At 40.5% G+C, this 21,356-nt stretch overlaps 1 pseudogene; it reads right to left on the bottom strand.

Annotated features, from left to right (window-relative positions):
- Window positions 1-10,012: 10,012 nt before the first annotated feature.
- LOC122894573 lies at window positions 10,013-17,090 on the bottom strand (annotated as a pseudogene).
- Window positions 17,091-21,356: the final 4,266 nt, after the last annotated feature.

The raw sequence follows: 21,356 nt of genomic DNA, 5'->3' as shown, positions 1-21,356 counted from the left end.
TATTCAGATCTTGAATCAAAAGCCACCTTATTGAGGTTTCCTCTGACCATCCTATCTAAAATGCCAACACCTGAGAGACTGTGGACTCTGAGAAACAAACTTAGGGTTTTGGTTGGAGGGGTTGAGCGGGCCTGGTGGTGGGTATTGCGGAGGGCATGTATTCCATGGAGCACTGGGGGTGGTGCATAAACAATGAATCTTGGAACACTGAACAAATAAAATAAAAAAATGAACTCAGAAAAAAATAAATAAAGTGCTAACACTGTACTGAGGATTTCACACTGAATTGGTTCTTACTTTTGCTCTTTGGCATTTATCACTATTAATAATTAATATTAATTATTAAATTAATAAAATTTAATTTATTGTTTAGTTTCCAGTAACTCCTGCCCTCGTGATATAAGGTTCATGAAAGCAGGAGTTTTTGTCTGTTTTGTATCCCTAGAGCCTAGGGAAGTGTTTGGTGTTTGATGGCTAATATATGTTTATTACTGACAGAAGTTCAGGCTCCTAGATCCAAGTGGGAAGGCACAGGAGGATTTTGAAAAAGAAGCGATGTGATCTGACTTATGTCTTAATAGGATCAGTCTGGAAAGCCAAGGTATTTTCGCTCATAAGATTCTTCTCCATTATACCCATTATTCATCCATTCATGCGATAGCCAGTTCATTTAATTAATTAATTTTTTATTTAAATTCAATTAGCCAGCACAGTGTACATCATTAGTTTTTGGTGGTGTGTTCAGTGATTCATTAGTTGCATGTAACACCTGTGCTCATCATATCATGCGCCCTCCTTAGTGCCCATCGCCGAGTTACCCCATCCCCTTACCTACCTCCCTTTCCACAACCCTCAGTTTGTTTCCTGGAATCAAGAGTTTCTCATGGTTTGTCTCCCTCTCTGATTTCTTTCCCTATGATCCTCTGTGCTATTTCTCATATTCCACATGAGTGAAACCATATGGTAATTATCTTCCTCTGATTGACTTTTTCATTTAGCATAATACCTTCCAGTTCTATCCATGTTGATGTAAATGGTAGGTATTCACTCTTTCTAGTGAATAGCCAGTTTAATTTTAAAATAAACACACTTCAGGGCCCTGGGTGGCTGAATCAGTTAGGCATCTGACTCTTGATTTTGGCTCAGATCATGATCTCAAGGTTGTGAGGTTGAGCCCCATTTTGGGCTTTGTTCTGGGCATGGAGCCTGCTTAAGATTCTCTCTCTCTTCTTCTGCCCCTCCCCCCTCTAAAAATTTTTAAAAAATAATAAACAGCCTTCAACTGGAATGGAACGATCATACACACAGTTCTCTTTTCTATACATTCCCAAGGAGAAACCAAGCTGAGGACTACCTTATAGTTTTTACAATACCAGGCATCTATAAACCAGGTCTGTATTTAAAACCAGCACCTCTGTATTCAGTTTGAACAAATGCAGTCTTGGTCAATGCCAGCATATTTTGGCACAACGAGATGATCAAGCGCCAAAGCCCAGATACAATTATCAAGTGAGAGAAGCTTGGTTTGGGCCCTGTATGACTTCTTCAAGCAGTAGTCCTGCTAACTGTCTCAGAATATACTCTTTTCAAATACTTCTCCCGCAGGACCCTCTAGAGCACCATCTTGGCAAGAAACAGTATACAGTCGCATCCTGAACAGAACTCAGTGTAGCTAAATTAAAAATGAAAATGAAAAACTTAAAACTCATTTGGTGAAGTGAGCAAACTTGAGCAGGCCTATTATAGTTTTAAGTGGGAACTAAAGTCTAACTTACTGCCCAGGTGGTAGAGAGGATGAAGGGGGAGAGATCATAGCCTCAGACCCAACAGGTGTCCCTGGCAGCATTTTTAATCCTCTTTAAGAAGGGAAGAGACAATAGCTGCTTGGATCATTCCTTCTGAAAGTTTGCTGACCCCTGGCCTACACAACACCGCCTGATGGGTTTGGCCTCAATACCAGTCACACAGAAGATGCAGGTAGAGCAAGTGATTATAGATATAGAGACAGCTGGATGCAGTAACAGAAAGGTTTTAAATAAGTCAAATTTAACATTATTTTCTAATAACACATTTAAGAGCTTTAGACATTGTTGTAGCCTCGTTGTACACTCTGCCAAGATATTTGATCCCCTTCTCCACCCTACTGGTCTTTTTGAGAAAGACTGGAGGGGAAACAGGGAGAAGCAAGGCCTGAAGAGGGAGATTAAAGGTGAGGGGGGAGAGGCTGGAAAAGTTCTTACTTTCCAGTCCGATTTTATTGATCTCTGTATCTGGGATAGATAAACGGCAGACATGACATATCCTACAGAACATCACATATTTTGTCCCATAAAAATGTCGTTCTGGGCTAACATTAGCAATTACATGTCATTACTGGAGCTTTCTTTTGGTCACTCGTCCTGTTCTTTTAATGTAAAGACAAGTGAGGAATGAACAGCCTGTTGATTATATTTCTCTTTGTAAAATATCTTTGTTCTTCCGTGTGATTTATAGACCTTTTAAGCGATGTGAAGTAGAACTAGCATGAACTCCGTGTCAGTATAGACAGATTGTCTTTACCATTAACTAAAACTTCAATGAAGTTTATCCTTAAGGGGGTACTGAGCAAAGCTTTGCAAAGTTTCTCAGAATTATTTGAGGAACAGTTTTATAATACAAATGGTTTTTATACTTGCCAAAGATATTTACATTATTTTCAACAAAATGTGTTCCAGCATCTTGACAACTTATTGTCTAATGCTATCCAAATACGGCATTGATGAAGCAATTTAAAAAATAAACATCACCATCAGCTTAATTATCAAAATCATCAATACTCATTTGTAATTAATACGATTAAATACAATGTGTTATGTGAACACTGATTATTTCCTTGACTTGCTAGTTTAAGTTTCAGCTGGCAATATTGCAGAGTTGTTTATTTTGGAATTGCACTGCATTGCCATGTGTCTAACATAATATGAGTATTTTCTAAATGAAATATTCACAGTTGGGAATGAAATCTCGATGTAGGCAAATTACATTTTTAAACCTATTGGCATAATATGAAAAAATACAAACTTGTGATATTTCTAAATTTTTTTTAATTTTAAAATGCACCCCTTACAAGTAAATTTCTACAGAATTAGAGTTGGGTGAAGTGAGGATAAATAGATATATTGAGGGACTGAAAATTCAAGGTGACTTCTATAAAAAATTGAATTGCCCTACTTTGGTTCAAATACTGAAAGTTTTCCACTTCCCAGACCTTGCTTTGCAGATGGCAACACTGAAAGGTTCTGATTCAGTTAGGGCCCTGCTAGAGTGAATTATGAGAGGTCCAGGCAACACTTAGTGAGTTGGAGCTGCTGCATTGAGTTCTGAAAGCAGTGTATGTAGTTGGGAAACATCAGAAATAATCACACAAAAAAATGACCCCATAAATCTTAAGCAAGTCACTGAAAAAACATGTCCTGAAACTAATGCTTACCACATAGCGTTTCATGTTGAGGAATCAGAGATTTCTTGGGTTATTTGATTGAGCCAATTTCTTAAGCACAGCTGGCAAATAATCCATAGCCAATTGTGCTTTGTCTAAAATAACAAGTACTGGGATAACAGGGATAAATGGGATGGCATCTTTAATTTATAGTTTTTGTCTTTGATGAGAGTTACCTTAGTTCGCTTTATAATAGTGATAGTTCTGGGGGAAAGGTATAGGATTTGAAAGAATTAGTACTTGAGAAATGCACCTGACATTTTGTGTGAGATGAATGCTTAGATTTCGTGCATGACCCTCTGGTTAAAAAGCATCCCATGTGGAGTTCACTGGCATGGACAAGGGGTAAAACAATTTACTTGATTGATTTTTGAATTAACCAACCTTGAGACCTGCCTGTTCACAGTTATTTGTAAATGAACAATTTCAAATTAACAGAAAAAAGCTTCTCCCCTATAATTTTTAATCCCTTAAAAAATCAAATAATAACATGGATTCCACAGACACTAACAACTTCATTTATTATTTCATCAAAAGCCTTTCCTGACTTGCTTGCTAGGACACGTTCCCTTATTATATGCTCTTACTGCGGCATGTCTATGCATATATTTTCTGATGTGATTATTTTATTGATATCTGTCTTACATACCTGTATGTGAGATACATGAAGTCAAGGATCTTGGCTGCTTTTGTACTTTTAGTGTCTGTACGAGGCACATTTAATGGATATTTGTTAACAGAATAATAAATGAATTACTCTGGTCCATCATCCTGAGGGCTCTCATAGCCTACATGGATAGATAGAACCCATGAATTAATGTGACCCTGTAATGCCCACAGGATGACATAGACATGTGCCTAGAATATACTAGTGAAACAACATACCTCAAGTTCTGAGAAGGTTTATTTCAAGGAGCAATCAAGTGACAAAGGAAAATGCAGTGATACCATCTCCTTTATGCTTAGCTGGTTATTTAATACTTTTTTTTGACACATCTTCTTAATAATTAGGACTTTTTCATGTGGAAGTGACAGAAAACCTAAAGTCAAGTTGCCTTTTAACAAAAGGAAGTAGAATTCCATTTCTGATAATATGAATAGCTAGGTATTTGACCTGACCCTCCTCTTAGAAAAAAATAAAAGTGCTATGTTAAATAAAATATTAAAGTACTGGAGACATGCTGGATTGTAAGAAATTAAAGGTCATTATCAAAGAAGGTGGGAGCCCAGAGAGGTAAATTGAGAATTCTTGTTTTATTCAAAGAACATTTACCAAACCTGTATTTTGGTGGTGGTGGGGGGGGAGTTTTGTTAGGTACAGGAGTCAGAAGACAAAACAGCATTTTTTCAAGATGGGCACCTCATGGGAGACCACCCCCAAGAAAGCTGGAACCCAAAAGGCCATTCTTAAGTGTAAGGCTTATCTAGAATTAAATCTGCTCTAGATCTCTACCCCAGGGGCTTGTAGGAAAATGTACTTTTGTGCTGAACAGAACAGAACTTAAAAGGCCCTGAAAAATCTGAACAATAGATTGGTCCTCAAGTGAATGTTTAGCTTAGATTTCTTTCACTTTGGTGGTCCAACAAGCATCCCCAAATCATCAGAACAAATCCAAACCTTTGGATAAATATATCTTTATTGTTGGTCTTGAATTTTTCCAAAACTATTTCTAAGTTAATTGACAAGTGACAAAGGGGGTAGTGGGTGTTGTGAGTGGGCAACTAAGCACAGAAGAAAATAGGGAACCATATCCTAATCCTAATCATGATAGCAGACTTCAAGACAAAGATTTGAAAGTATGTAGATTATTTGGGCACTGCAAGTGACACTAGCTGGGAAGTGGAGATGTGATATAGGGAAGACAGACAATAAAGCCCAATGTAGGAGATCAGTATTTACACTCACTAGGAAACTGGGAAATAGCACAAAACACATATCTTAGACTAATCCCATCTAAGAGATGAGGAAACTCACCTTTGGGTCAATTCTGATAGATCGATCACTGATTGATGGTTGCTGCAGTGTGGGGGGTTGATATTGTGAATTACTTTGCACGATTAGCCAACCACACACATGGGTAGAAGAGTTGGCATTGTCCTGAGGAGGGAGCCATCATGTAAAGAATGGACAGTGGACAGTGGCAACTGGGAGTCAGAGAACACCAAAAGCTCCCAGGGATAAGAGCAGGGTACCGACAGTGATGGCTGCAAGAGAAATAATAGCAACCAGACCCAGACAGACCAAACAGAAAATGATCAGACAGTGATTATAAGGCACTAAAATAAAGACAAATTTGAAAAATCTTAGGATGGTATAGAAAACTATAAAAAGTGCCAAAGAAATTTTGTAAATAAACCAAATAGAACCTTAGGAAATAAATAACACGATGACCTAAATTGAAAGAACTCAATGGGTGGTAAACTATACCTCAATAAAGTTGATTAAAAAACAACAACAACAAACCTCAGTAGATGGGGCTTAATACCAGATGGAATGCAGGTGAGTTGAGTTAGTGAACTGGAGGATAGACAAGTCAAAAGAAATTATCAAGCGATGAAAAAGAGGGAAAATGCAGATAAGAGTTAAAAGGTCTAACATCTGTTTAGAGTCCGATAAGGAGAGGAGAGAGTGAAAAAGAGATATTTAAAGAGACAGCCGCTGATAGATTTCTAGAATGGAGGACAGACTCTAATCCAAAGACTCAACCCAAAGAATTCAAAGCAGAACCCCCCCCCAAAAAAAAAAAACTCCTATCTAGATACATAGTGAATCTACAAAGAACTGAAGACAAACTTTCTGCAAAGTGGTCATAAAAAAAAAGATTACTTCCAAGGAGTGGCAGTAGACTGCTAGCTAGCACCTTACTGATAATAATGGAAGCCAGTATTCAAAGGAATATGATCCTTGTAAGTTGAAAATATACCCGCCAAAATAAAATCCTATACCTTAAAAAAATATTTCAAGATTGAAGATGAAATAGATATTTTAAGTTAAAAATCCATACTTCATTACTAGCAGGCCCTGACTAAAAAGTTCTGAAAGTCAAAAGAAAGAAAAACCATCCCACATTGAGGGTTTGATGTGCACAGAGTAATTCAAAACAAAAAAGTGCCAAGTATATTGGTACACTTAAGTAAGTATTGGCTGTGTAAAACAATAATGTCTAATGGGGTAAAAATGTATAATCAAAGTTCATGATGAACAATAATAGGGAAGTGGAGAAGGAGTTAGGTGGAGCTGAAGTCTTCAAGGAAGTAGGGAGAAGGTATAGATTAAACACGTAGGACACACATTGGGATTGTTAGGTCACCAGCAAAAGAATAGAAATTAAAAAGAATATAAACTAGTTGAGGAAAGATGGGAGAAATAAAATATAAGCAACTGAAAAGAAAGTAAGAGGAACAGAAAAGATACAGGGAAGGTGGGACATAGACTATATAGAAATGGTGAGAGTATTTCATGACCTAGGGTTTATTTTAATATAATTCTGTGCACTTGAAATTTTTTAAAATCAGTTGACTGAATTTATTTATATAACATATTTTTTAAAAAGATTTATTTATTTATATGGCAGAGAGAGAGTGTGTGTATAAGCTGAGGGAGCAGCAGCAGAGGGAGAAGCAGGCTCCCCACTGAGAAGGGAGCCTGAAGTGGGGCTTCATCCCAGGACTCTGGGATCCTAACCTGAGCCAAAGGCAGATGCATAACCAACTGAACCACCCGGGTGCCCCAAGTTGACTGAATTTAGTAAATATTTATGAAATAACTTTTCTGTATAAGGCTTTCCAATAGAGGTGACATTTGCACGGGTAAGACCGTCACCTTGATTAGGAGGTAAAATCCCATGAGGAAGCAAGATAGGGAAGGCAGGTTTGTGGAGGAGGAAGGGATGGGGGTAAGGAGAGTTCAACATGGGCCAAGGAAATTGGGCCAGGAATCAGGGTCTGTTCCAGAGTGGAGGCTATAGAGAGGGGAAAGGAGGAGATGAGAAGGAAAGGCAGAGGGTGGAAGAGGTCAAAGTCACAGGGAAGACAACCAATTGAAGGTGAGCAGGAGAGGAGAGGAAAAGAGGGCTCAGAAGAGGCTCCATGTCACATGAATCAGAGAATGAGATACAGGACCCAGAAATAAGGAAGTCAGGAGGAGGACCTGTTTTTATGGGGAGACAGGGAGAAGGAGGAGGAGGAAGGGGTTGGGGAAATATAAATGATATTTAACTGCTGGGGTAGCAATGGTGAGGACCAAGGTCAGCAGCATCCTGAAGCCCCCACCCAGGCCTTACCCCCCAGCACCACACCAGGATTGGTAGGTATTGGGAGAGGGAGGGTCCTGGGGAGGGGTCAAGGTGCTAGGCAGCAGGTTTTGGGAGTATTTTATTTAATTTATTTATTTTTGGTTTCAGGAGTAGTAGTATTTAGTTATTTATCACTTACGTATAACACTTAGTCTGCACTTAAAATCTGAGAAAATTAAAAAAAAATCAGAACCAATCTAAAATTTGGAAAGAAGAAAATAATTAAAGGTAGAAATTATAGAACTAGAAGACAAACAATAGAGAAGATTTTAAAAAATCCATAGTCTGTTTTTTTATTTAATGACTGATCTTGTTAGTTTTTTCCAAAGGGAAAAAACATAAGTAGCTGTTATCAGAAATAACAAGGACATCACTATAGATACTCCAATTATTTTTTTTTCTATCTTTTTTTAGAAGATTTAAAAAAAATTAACATATAATGTATTATTTGTTTCAGGAGTACATATCTGTGATTCATCAGTATTACACAATTTGCAGATCTTCCAATTCTTAAAAGGTTAGTGAGAAATGGGGTGTTTGGGTGGCTCCATCTGCTAAGCCTTGAACTCTTGATTTTGGTCCAAGTCATGATCTCAAGGTTGTGGGATCGAGCCCTGCATTGGGCTCCCCACTCAGCAAGGAGTCTGCTTGAGATTCTCTCCCTCCCTCTTCCTTGGCCCTTCACCCCACTCATGCATGTGTGCTCTCTCTCTTCCTAAAATTAATCAACCGATCTTTATAAAAAGAAGAAAAAAAAGCTTAGTGTGATAAAAGTATGAACGATGTTATGCTGATAACTTTGAAAACATAGAAAAATGGAAACATTTCTATTAGAGAAAGGAACTTTGATAAGTTCATACCAAAGAAGTAGGAAATGTGGATAGTCATCTAGTGACTAAAGGATCTGGAACCATAGTTAAACCAAAGAATATCCCAAATTATATTTTCTATTGAGTTCTGTCTGCCATTCCAGAAGAAACACTTCCAGCGAAAACTTTGAGAGAATCAGAAAAGACGACCCCCCTCCCAATAAAAATATTAATATCCTAATAATATTGCTACCGCCTATTAAGATGTGAAAGAATTGTACTCAGGAAGAGAACTCATGAACAAAATGAGCAAACAGAATTATCTAGCTTCTGCTGCCATCAAATGTCCAACCTGCTAGCAACAAAGACCAGAGCTATGCCCCCTAGGTAGTGTCATCTATCTAGGGAATCAACCCATCACTTGGGAGCAAGTATATCTTGTCAGAGTGGAGAAACCACAGAGGGAAGGTGGCTCTTACTGGAGATTGTTGTTCCCAGCATAGAGAGTTGGGATTATTACCAAAGTCCAGAACCTGGGGCCTTCGGGTAAAGGCCGGAACCATAATGGCACAGGGAAACACAAAGCGAGGGGCTGTTCCTGGCAGGAACTTCAAAGAGGAGACACAGATGCTGGCAGCCTCTGCCCTAGAGTCTGAGTGACAAAGAAATTCCCTGTTTTCTCCTCCAATATTCCAATTTTCCTCCAATCCCTCCCTTTGGTCACATTCAACTGAAAACCAGAGGAGAAGAGAATCTGCTAATGTAATACATATATTTATTTCTCTTAGGGTCCAGAGCAAGGTGAAAGATGGAGAATATACCTGGAGGGCAAACAGAAACTATACAGGATAGAGGAGGAATAATTATCATCAGAGTTAGGCAAGGAGTTACCTCTTGGAGGTGGAAGAAGTATACAAGTGTCTTCTGATGTGGTAGAAATATTCTCTCTTGCCTCACTTGGTGGTTACATTGGTGTTTGCTTTATAATTGTTTTTGTTTATTATAATTTTTTTAATGAAAAGAATACAGTCTCTTTATTTCCTCTTGAGCTATAAATGTTCTGTTTGTATGAGAGAGAGCCCAGTACTGGAGACAGTGGGTAGCTCTTCCATTTGCTCCAAAGTGTTCCAGGGAAGGAAGAACCTAAACAGGATCTAGACAGTTTCCATCTGCTGATATTTAGCTAATCAAACCAATTGCCTGATACTCTTGGAGCAGGACTGTTCCAGCAAGGTCCCATGTGATAACGGGCAAAGACTGAGGTGGGAGATACGGAGGATACAAAGTGAACGTGCAGCTTAGGCCCCTGTCCCCATATGCTCTCTAAAATTTCATTATTTGGTCAGAGCTGGGAGTGGTACCAGGGTCCTGGCCCATCTTTGCTCATTGCTCCACTGATTCTGCCATTCTGCTTTCGAGGGAGAGTGAGTTCAGATGGTCTCAGAGGTGGTGGGGGCCATTCCCTTGGCAGCTTGCTGGGCTAACCCATGCTTGTAGCTTTTGGTGTTGGGGCTCTCAAGGTTCACCACAGACATAGGTATCCTCACAGTGTCCAGTCCATTTACTGTTGCCCACTGTGTAATGGGCTCTTCTGGTGATTTTAATGCATGTGGGGTGACCACAACACCGATTTGTTAACAAAAAAATGTTTTAAATTCAGTTTAGTTAACATAGAGTGTATTATTAGTTTCAGGGGTAGAATTTAGTGATTCAGCACTTACATATGAACACCCAGCGCTCATTACAACACGTGCCCTCCTTAATGCCCAACCCCCAATTACTCTACGCTCCCATCTACCTCCCCTCCAGCAACGCTTAGTTGTTTTTTTTTTTAAATTTTTAAAAAAGATTTTGTTTATTTATTTGACAGAGAGAGAGAGAGATCACAAGTAGGTAGAGAGGCAGGCAAAAGCAGGCTCCCTGCCGAGCAGAGAGCCTGATTCAGGGCTTGATCCCAGGACCCTGAGATTATGACCTGAGCTGACGGCAGAGGCTTTAACCCACTGTGCCACCCAGGTGCCCCCTTCAGTTTGTTTCTTAGAGTTAAGAGTCTCTCGTGGTTTGTCTCCCTCTCTTGTTTTTATTTGATTTTTAAAAAAGATTTTATTTATTTATTTATTTGATAGATAGAGAGAGAGCAAAAGAGGGAACAAAAGCAGGGGTAGTGGGAGAGGGAGGAGGCTTCTTGCTGAGCAGGGAGCCTTATGTGAGGATTGATCCCAGGACCGTGGGATCATGACCTGAGCCAAAGGCAGATGCTTAACGACTGAGCTACCCAGGCACCCCTTTTATCTTATTTTGTTTTTGAAGAAATAGTTGGTGGCTGTTTCAGGGTTTAGTTCCCATTTGAACTTGTTCTTCACCCCACCTCCAGGTGGCAGCTTCTCAGAAACTTCATAGTCCTCTCACTTTGCCCCGTCTGGATCTTCTCGAATTTTCCTTCTTGTCTCAGCAATTTCTACTTCTCAGTTTCTTGTTTTCACCAGACCTTCAGACAGTAGGCAATTCAGGTCCAAAGATTTCTTCAGTGAGACCAGGTCACCCCGGACTCCAAGTCTTTCTACCGCCTGTGTGAGGAGAAGCTCCAGGTTGCTTATGGGGCTGTGGTTGTGTCCTCCGCGAGCTTGTAGAGGCCCTGTGGCCATTAAACACCGCGCTTGCAGCCCTTTCCCAACAGTAGCACTTTCCGTGCATGTGACCATGCCCTGATTGTGAGAGAGGCTGAAGTCCCTGCTCCAGGCTGTGGGCACCTGCAAGTGAGTGTGGCCTTAGCAAACCCCTGCTCCTCCTCTGCAGGGCACTTCCTATGCAGCACCCCCAACCAGCACCCCCAACCAGCTTCCCCAACCAGCTCCCCCCACCCTGTTTCTCTGGCATCTAGGGAAGAGGCTATAATTGATTAAACCTCATATATATATATATATATATGTATATGTATTTTTTTTAAAGATTTTATTTATTTATTTGACAGAGAAAAATCACAAGTAGATGGAGAGGCAGGCAAAGAGAGAGGAGGAAGCAGGCTCCCTGCTGAGCAGAGAGCCCAATGCAGGACTCGATCCCAGGACCCTGAGATCATGACCTGAGCTGAAGGCAGCGGCCTAACCCACTGAGTCACCCAGGCGCCCCAAACCTCACATATATTTTAGGTTCTTCTTTGTATGAATAATGTAGTTCATAAAAGCACAAACAAGAAAATTTGCCAAGTCACGTAACTGAAAAGCCCAGAAGTGGGATTAACTTTAAGTCGTCTTTAATTCAGAGGATCAGTTGCTGCCAGCAGTGCTCTTCTCTGTCATCCCATCTCATCCTCAGTGTGGCTGCAAAAAATTCACCTTCCGCACACGGATTCTCCCTCCCCGTTTCCCAGAAACTTCAGTAAATATTTCATTATTTCTTTCATGTCCATTCCTGAGCCAATCACTGTGGCGGAAGAGTGAGGGGAATCACTCCCATGTAAATTTTATTAGTTGAGGCTGGAATCCTTCCAAGGAGTGAGTTCATTAGATAAAGAAAATGGTGAGGCCCCTCCCAAGTGGGCCATCCTAAGGGATTTGCTTTAATGGTTCTTTATCCACCTGTTCCTGGCGTGATGGTCGCTCATGTCTCATAGAATGGCTACTAGAAGCTGGAGAGACACACAAACTGAGGGAAGAGGCAGCTGGGCTCTTCTGTGGATTTGTGTTTCTGTGCTGAGTCCTGATGATGAGGGAGTAGAAGGCAAGCTAAGTGCAAAGCAGAAGCTGACATCCTGCAACCCTCCCTCCTCCCTCCATGGGATATATGTGACAGGCACTCCCGGCTGCCCTAAAGGGAAAACAAATAGTTAACTTGCAGAGATCACAATCCTGCAAGATAAGAGTCTCCCTCAGTTTACAAATGTCCTAGTGATTTACAAAGAAGAAGCTTTCTTATCAATAATCTAATTTCCAGAGACCCATAACTCAGTTCCTGAAGCCCTTAACATCAACCTCCCCTCCATAAAATTGAGGGAGGCTGAGGTGGAAGGAAATGTAAATAAAGTTGAATTTCTTCTAAACCTAAAGCCTATTGACTAGGACGTGTGACAGGAGGAGTATGACATTCTACCAGAAAACTCCCCAACTATCTTCATGTTGGTACCTCATTAGAGAAAAAATAAAACAAAACAAACAAACCAAAAAAATAGCTTGGCTTGACAATAACCAGGCCTCCATTATCCTGAGAGTATTTTTTTTTTTTTTTTAATATTTTATTTACGTATTTGACAGAAAGAGATCACAAGTAGGTAGAGATGCAGGCAGAGGGTCGGGGGCAGGGGGAAGCAGGCTCCCCGCTGAGCAGAGCCCAATGTGGGGCTCCATCCCAGGACTCTGGGATCATGACCTGAGCCAAAGCAGAGGCTTAACCCACTGAGCCACCCAGGCGCCCCTGAGAATTTTCTTTACTGTATGACAGTCCTTCTGGACACCTCCTTTGTTCTCACCTCCACAGCTCCCGAGAATATAATCAGCCATTCCTTGGGATCACAGGGCTGCAAGTCTTTCTGCCCACGTGCTTTAAGAAAATCACCTTTTCGTCCCAGTGTGTCTTAAGAATTCTTTCTTGGTCATCAGCTCCGGACTTCACTTATATTCTAAAACTTCATCACTGACATTATCTTTAAATAATACTTACTAGTTGATTCCAGGAAATATCAAATAATTGCTTAAGTCACAGGATAAGTTTCTCGAAGCTGTTTCCCCCTTCTTCATCCCAGACACCTTAAGAGGTCACTGCATCTGGCCCTGAAAGGGATTAGAGATACAAGCAACCAAGAGCCAAGAGGCTCACTATATAAGAGGAGGTAACTATTCTATGTGGTAAAAACAGCACAGACTCTGTTTGGTTTGTCACATATGCAAACAATAATTTCAGGTATTTCAAACACTCTTTCTTAATCATTTCTTTCAAACAAAAAGGGTGTTTATGTGTCCTTTATGTCTATATCTTTTTTTTTCCAATTTATTTATTTTCAGAAAAACAGTATTCATTATTTTTTCACCACACCCAGTGCTCCATGCAAGCCGTGCCCTCTATAATACCCACCACCTGGTACCCCAACCTCCCACCCCCCCCGCCACTTCAAACCCCTCAGACTGTTTTTCAGAGTCCATAGTCTCTCATGGTTCACCTCCCCTTCCAATTTATATCTTAATACATATTTATCAGCCTTTGCTTTGAAACATCATACTGAATAAACTTTTTAACACTAAATTTAATTGTTGAATACATGTAATTAATCGCATCGTTGTGATGAACCCAGAAAGGCTCTGCTCAGATTCTACTCTGGGAAGATTCACTGCCGCGGCTGCAGGGAATGTCATCTGCAGACAGTTTTCACCTGGGAGTCCCTTCAGAGAGCCTCAGATGTAGAAAATCGTCTTTCCCCCAGATCGTGCTTTTCTGGGGGTGGTGTGATGGTTAAATGTATTTGTCAACTTGGCTAGACCACTATATCCAGATATTTGGTCACACTTGATTCTAGATGTTTCTTTGAAGGTATTTGTTAGATTAACATTTAAATCAAGAGACTGAGTTCAGTGAAGCTAATTGTCCTTCATTACGTGGGTGGGTATAAAACAACCACCTGAAGGCCTGCAGAGCCAAAGACTGAGCTTCCCGGAAGAAGAGCGCATTCTACCCGCAAACTGCCTTTGGAGTCGAACTGCATCTCTTCCCTGGGACTCCGCTCTGCAGATTTCGGATTTACCAGGCCTCTGAAATCTTGTGAGTCATTTCCTTACAATAAATCTTTTTCCCTTGCTCTCTGTTGGGCTTGTGTTGTAGCTTGACTTCTGCCCACTCCGGCTTCCTTGCCCTACCTTCTATCTGTGTTTACCTGTGGGGTTAAGTCCGTCAGAGTTGGCTTCTTAGAGGACCCAGCTTATAACAAAAAGATGAAATGTATAAGGAACATGTAATAGTTCCCATTCTCCTTGTGAAAAATATTCCAGAGTCTAGAAGGAGGATATAAAAGGCAAGCAACTGAAGCCTGGGCTGAAAACCACGTTAACTCTGAAGACAATTTCCTAGTTTAGAAACAGAAAGGAAAAACATGGGACTTATTATCAAGGTGTTTATCTTTTCCATTTGGGTAGAAAACCATATTCTTCCTAATCGTCTACCTCTGAGGTTTGAAGAAGGAGAACAATTTGGACAGTTTCAGAGTAAGAGACACAGATAAGCATTGGGTTTCCAGTGATATACCAGGGCACATCTCTATTAGGAGATGGGATGAGGGGTGTCTTGTATCTTTGGGGGATGAAAATGAGAAATAATGTATCCTGTTTCCCCCTCCTTTCCCTGCTCTCCCTCCTTTCCCAATGCACTGGGGACTGATTAGTTACATGTTCACACTCTAATTTATTACATTTTGTAACCTACAGCCCTTTTTTTAAAGGTTAAGTTTTCTTTGTTCTGCCCTTACAGCAGTAACTCTCGTTAATTACTCAGAAAGTAAGCTTAAAGTTGGGGCAATTAATTTAGTTTACATGGTGGTGTTTGGGCCCTCAACTAGCCCACAGAGTTTGGCTGTTGTTGACCTATTTATTTCTTTTAGGAAGCTCAGGTTTCTCTTTTGGATTTTCCTGATCCACTGTTCATATCTGTGGATATATTTCTCTTTGTCCATGTGATGCAGAAAAGAGATATAATATAGCAAGATAATTTGAAAATTTAATGTAATGGTATCACTGAATAACTAAATTTGGTTTGTGTTTCTTGCTGCCATAGACACAGAAAGAAGGAATGGCAACTTTCCCTCGATTCCCTTTCCTAGGAAGATACTAAGTCTTTGTTCTCCAGCCCTATCTTTCTCCTCATCTATGATAAAGAGAACCCACATCTTTGGAACCATTTTTTGGGACTTGAATTTTTCTTTAAAAGAGGCATTGATATTTAGTCTGGGATGGTGGGGGGGCAATACAAATTGTTACCTTCAGTAGATGGGAGTTGTGTGTTGACTGGAAAGAGGCATGAGGGAACTTTTGGGGTGATAGGAACCTTTTCTAATTTGACCTAGGCGATAGCTACATGAGAGTAGGTAGATGTAAAGATCATCATCTGTACCTGTAAGGAAGTTCTCTATGGATACATAAAAATATGTAAATATATATGTAGAGATGCACTAGTTGGCAATGTCACTGTACCCAAAAGAGCCACAAGCCTGACTCTCCAGAGACTGGAACTTAAATTTATCCCCTTGCCACTAGTCTGCCCTTGTGGACATTTATTCTGTAAAAGAATGTCAGAGGACATGCCTTGGAAGTTATAATTACCAGAAAATATTTGTCTGTCTCATAGCAAAGTTAAAAGGAGATTACTATCATTTCTTCAATGTGTGGAAAAGGAAAGGATTTAAAAAAAAAAAGTAAGATTTCTTTCCTTCTTTCCCGGTTTATTTCCTACAGTTTGATACTTCCACAGTCAGCTTGGTAACGTGAAGGGGATAGGCACTATTGTTAGCATCTAGAAAAGCCGAGTCCGAATCGTTCCAACAAACTGATAGAAAATCTGTTCATTTTTGTTGTTGAATTAATTCCAAGGAAATTTCCATTATTTTCCTCCTCTTCAGCATGAAGCCATTTAGTCCAGCCTGTACACCTTTGTATACATCAGTGACTTCTGGCTTTTCACAGACACTGTGGCCAGTCCCAATTCATAGTGTTTCCATTGGACCACTTGGCTGACAGCTAGGATGCTGTCATTATAAAACTCCTCAGTACCTGAACCAGCTTGGTTATATTCTTCATGTTTCTTTTGGCCAGTTGCCAGTTTCTTGGATATATCTAAGTGTTTTTTAAAATTTTAAAATTTTTTAAATTTTTTGTTGTTGCTGAGGTAGAATGCTCTCTTTCTTGAAATAGCCAGAGAGGCTCTCTGGGACCCTGTAGAACAACACTAATACTGGACAATACGAATATTTTCTTTGCCCTAGCAGGAATGGGTATGGGTACAGTTTACCATTCTGTAACTCACCTGAGATGTGTAGCTTTGGCTTCCAGAAATCTGCCATTTTGTGTGTCAAGAAAAGAAAGGTACAGATGAGAAGGAGACTGTCTTGAGAGGCCTCTGTTGGAGCCCTAGAACTGTCATGAGTAGAGAGCTGTGAGGACACAGAGTCTGACTCTGACATTTAGGTACAAAAGATCATCTACTGGGGAATTCCCTGGCACTTGCTAAGGAGTGGAGAAAAGCAGAATTTTCAGAGGGAGAAGTTTAACGGTGATGTGGTTGCAGTTCTCAATCATTAACACATGTTGCTGTGCAGCTGGGATGACCTTTCAGAGAAGTACCAAACTGGCAAAGAGACCAGACCTTTGTGCCTCCATATGGATCAGCTGGGGAAGGAGAGGAACCTTGGTCAAAGCAGATTCTTTTAGCTGAGGGCAGTTCCCCATGCAGAACACAGTTGTGCATCTGTAGTAGCAGACATATTTCCAGTGGCTGGGGAAATGAGTGCCTTGGTCTTGATCCATTAGGATCCATTTTTAGTGTCCACTTGTTCTATATAGTAAGTTTATACCACCTGTGAAGATGTCCTCTAGGATCCTGGGTAGTTTCTTTTCCTGGGGAAACTTACAAAAAGAAAATCAGGGGGATATACCTCTAGCTCCTGTTGCTGTAACTGATCTTGACAACACAACTGATACTCATCATCTCCCTCTTCCAATCCCTTTCTAGAAAACCCTCACCATTGTTTGGTACTTCTGATGCTCTAGATGGCTTAACTGAAGGGGACCCAGGCCCTAATCCATGGGAAGTGAAGATGACTTGGTTGGTTATTTGGTGGGCCTGGAATGAGAAAGATTAGAAGATTAGAGAAAAGTTGTCTGAGGAAGAGGCAGGGGGTTGTTGGCATGAAATGTGAAGGTCTTTATATAACATGTTGGCATCTACCAGAATATGTGAAGCACAGAAGGTTGGTACTGAATAACTGACTACACAGAATGTCTTGACTAGTGTTAGACAGCTTCTGTCAGTGACCACCCATGTGCCTGGGCACTTGTAAAAGTAGCCATGATAGCAGGGATGGAGGCGATGTGGTCCCCATAGCATGAGTTCCTGCTTGCCAAGACTAATCTACCTTCTGCTACCACCAAATGCCCACCCTGCCAGCAATGAAGACCAGTGCTAAGCCCCTGATCTAGTTTCCTCTGTTGAGGGATCAACTAGTTACTTGGTATTGAGGATAATACTGGATCCTTTCTTCTATGGAAGGAGCAGTGATTTCATTGTGGCTAGAATTGGTACATATTCCAGGTATGTTTTCTTTCTTCTTCTCAGGGCCTCAATCAGCAATGAAATCTGAGAACAGAGTGTTTGATGATAATTTCCCCAAGAGACACTCTTAACAGCAAATAAGGTGTAGCCATGAGCTTATGACTAGGAGTCTGAGCTACCACTTCTGAGCTACCACTCAGGAGCTGGTGGTTTGAATGAAACCGCCTTTGAAGTTAGTTCAGCATGGAGGTACCTGGTGAAGATGAAGTGCCATTTTCTAGACTCTGAGATCTATTCTGAATCAATGACCATTACTTGGCATTATGTCAGGCAATGGGCCAAAACATAGAACCCATGGGCTTAGGAACCACAGAATGAAAGTTGGAGTGGCCTCATTTACTATCCTAGTTTCTATTTAGAGAATTTGTGTTTCCTTTCCACAACTCTAGATTCTTTAGACTCCTCAGGGATGAGGTTCTTTAGCATGGGAGGAGTGGATGAATTTTAGATGAATCAGGGGATTCAAGATTTTGAATGCCTTGATCCATATTTTTACATGCCTTGGGGTTGACTCTTAATCAGAATGCTGATTTTAAGGTAAAGACTTGACTTCTTTCTTTCTTTCTTTTTCTTTCTTTCTAGTTTTAATGAATTAGAGTTGACATATAATATTACATGAATTTAGGTGTACACAATGATTTGATACATGTATATATTATGAAACGATCACCCCAATATGTTTAATAATCCATCATCACACATGGTTACATATTGTTTTTTCTTGTGATGAGAACTTTTAGGATTTACTTTCTTATTCATAGTAGACTTGCTGATGTCGAGAATTCAACCTCTTTTGGAACTTTTCCATTTTCTTGTTATAAGTAAGACCTAGATCTAAGCCTTAGTTTTTTTTCCTGCTCTATTCCTGTAGGAGTTAAGTCTCCTTATGTTATGAGGGAGGGCGTCTGGTTTTCATATTTTGCCTTAAGTTGGTGATTAATGATCCAATTCATTGCTTTCTTCAGTGCTTTGCATGCATCCAGCAACCATCAACAGATTCCATAACCTTATAATGACTACCTCTCCTGTACCTCTCAAATGCCTCCTATGTTCATCTGATAGTGCATTCCCTTCTGCTGATAATCCATTCCATTTCATCACTCATAAAAATTTTTGACAATTACACCACTATAACAAGTCAGGAACTGTTTACACTCCTCTTGCTACCTACCAATAAGGGCTCCTCTTTACCAGCTGGTTAGTGATAGAGCTCCAAAATCCATGAGAGTCTGCTTTGTAGGATCATCTCCAGTACCAACTGTTAATCATCAGGTTCCCTAGGAAACACTCAGACACTGATATTTTCATCCAGCATGTCTATTTGTGTGTGCTGTCTAGGTGAATACATTTTGAGGGGGCCATGGACGCAAAATTGGGCCAAGGGATAAGCTAAACTGCAATGTAGTTGTAATAGCCATTTTAGCCAGTATGGTGAGGAACTCTAAAACTAGGCCCTTCAGCAATTTTCCAATTTAGATAGGGGGCCAGTCTTTTGTACCAGCACATCATTGTGGGTTGTCCCTGAGGTGGAAAAGTAATGTGTGCAGCTTCCTTCAGTCAAGGGCAATATCTGGATAGGGACACTGCTGTGAGCCATCAACAGCCAGTGCCCCTTGTGGCTGGGGGGATGTATGCCTTAGTCCTGAAGGGGGATTTCTGTGGTATACCACAGCAACTACCATAAGGCTGATGGAAAATTAAGAGGTATTATTCCAAGACAGAAAGGAGTAATGCTACAAGGTTGAAGAAGATTCCCTCTCTTTCTGTGATACTGAGCTCCTCAGACTTGGGAAAGGATCAGACTATCACACTACCAGGTTCCAAGAGTAGATTTGAGCCTAACCTGAAAAGGGCACCTTAGAGGTGGCTGAATCTAAATGTTTGGCCGCCATGTATCTGTAAGCTGTGTAGGAAGTGTTTTGTGAGTGTTAATATCCCCTATGTATAGGGCGATATTACCATAGACTACACTTGTCAACAGAATTGTCTGACTTTGAATGGATCACACTGGACACACAATGACCAGCCGGGTATGCAAGACCCTAGATGAATCAATTGGGCTAGAAAGAGTGGTCTTATCCCATGGTTGTTACACTGCTATTGTTGCTGGAAGTGTCACCTTGTGCTGTTGGGCTATGGCTTCCATCATCCAGGCCTTTATCCAAATACACATGGGCCTTGCTCAAGGATTCCGTGTACCAGAATTGGTGGAAGGTCCAAAATCATTTACCTGGGGGAGTTGTTTCATTGGTGATATACAAAGAAATGTTATGTTACTTTACTTTGAGTGCGATGGAGTAATTTACCTTACAGCATTAATATGGATTATCCATGACCATTTCTGTTGTTCAGAACATTACTGCTTGCCTATAGGGAAGTATCCCCACCCACTCCTTTGGTATCCGTCCCCACTATATGCATTGCATGAAGCAAAATGGCCAATGAGTAAAAGGATGGGTGTCACTCCTGAACAGAAGGTTTAAAAACCATTGCATAGTCTAGTACTTGGCCACCCCCCAATGCCCCCAGTCCATTTTAAGTAGCTACACGCCCAGCATGGAGCCCAATGTGGGGCTTGAACTCAGGACCCTGAGATCAAGACCTGAGCTGAGATCAAGAGTCGAATGCTAAACTGACTGAGCCTCGGCCCCCTTTTTCACTGTGTCCTAAGATGAGAAATACTCTAGTTAGGGGTTGTTGTGTCAGTCTGGGCCTCAACACAAAGATCCATGATGCAGATACACAGCTGACACATGATGAAAATACAGAGTGAGGGATAAGTAAACCTCTGCTGTTTTAGGACACTGAGATTGTTATCAATGCATGATTTCACCCAAACTGACTGTTAGAGTTGAAATTTCCATAGGTTTTATCTTGTGTATATTCTGTTTGGAGACTTGATACTTTCACTTAAAAAGGACTAAGGGGCACCAGACTGTGGTAATTCTCTCTCTGGAAGGAATATTGCTAAAGTGCAGTTGGCCATTGTATCTCAGATTCCTCTAATCTGGTCATTTTTAGTGTTTTGTTTTGCTTTTATTTTTGTGCAGTGGCAAAGGCTAGGAGAGGAAAGGAAGGAAAGGAGGGATATAAGGAAGCTGAACTGGTTAAAAAAAAAAAAAATCCCTGACTGGAGCTGTGGATGGGTGGGGATAATAGCAGCTCTATAATTAAAAAGAAAAAAAGATAAATTGCCAATTCTGAATTTGCATTTTTGGGAGATATATGTTATTAATTATCTTGAAAGTAGTACTGCAAGTAGTCTGTTCTGAAGTTCTGATAGGATCAAGGGGAAGAACACAAGGCTTTCCTGCCTGGAGCTCTACACTTAAAATTAGTATGCATTTTGTAGATCTACACACACACACACACACACACACACACAATCAGTGAAGTTAAGATTTTATTTTCTTCATTGACGTTTAATACTTAAAATAGTAACACAAGCAGTCAAAGATTTTTCAAATTTAA

Source organism: Neovison vison, chromosome 13 (genome assembly GCF_020171115.1).
Source record: "Neovison vison isolate M4711 chromosome 13, ASM_NN_V1, whole genome shotgun sequence".
NCBI classification, from domain to species: domain Eukaryota; kingdom Metazoa; phylum Chordata; class Mammalia; order Carnivora; family Mustelidae; genus Neogale; species Neogale vison.
This window is presented reverse-complemented; position numbering and strand designations above follow the sequence as displayed.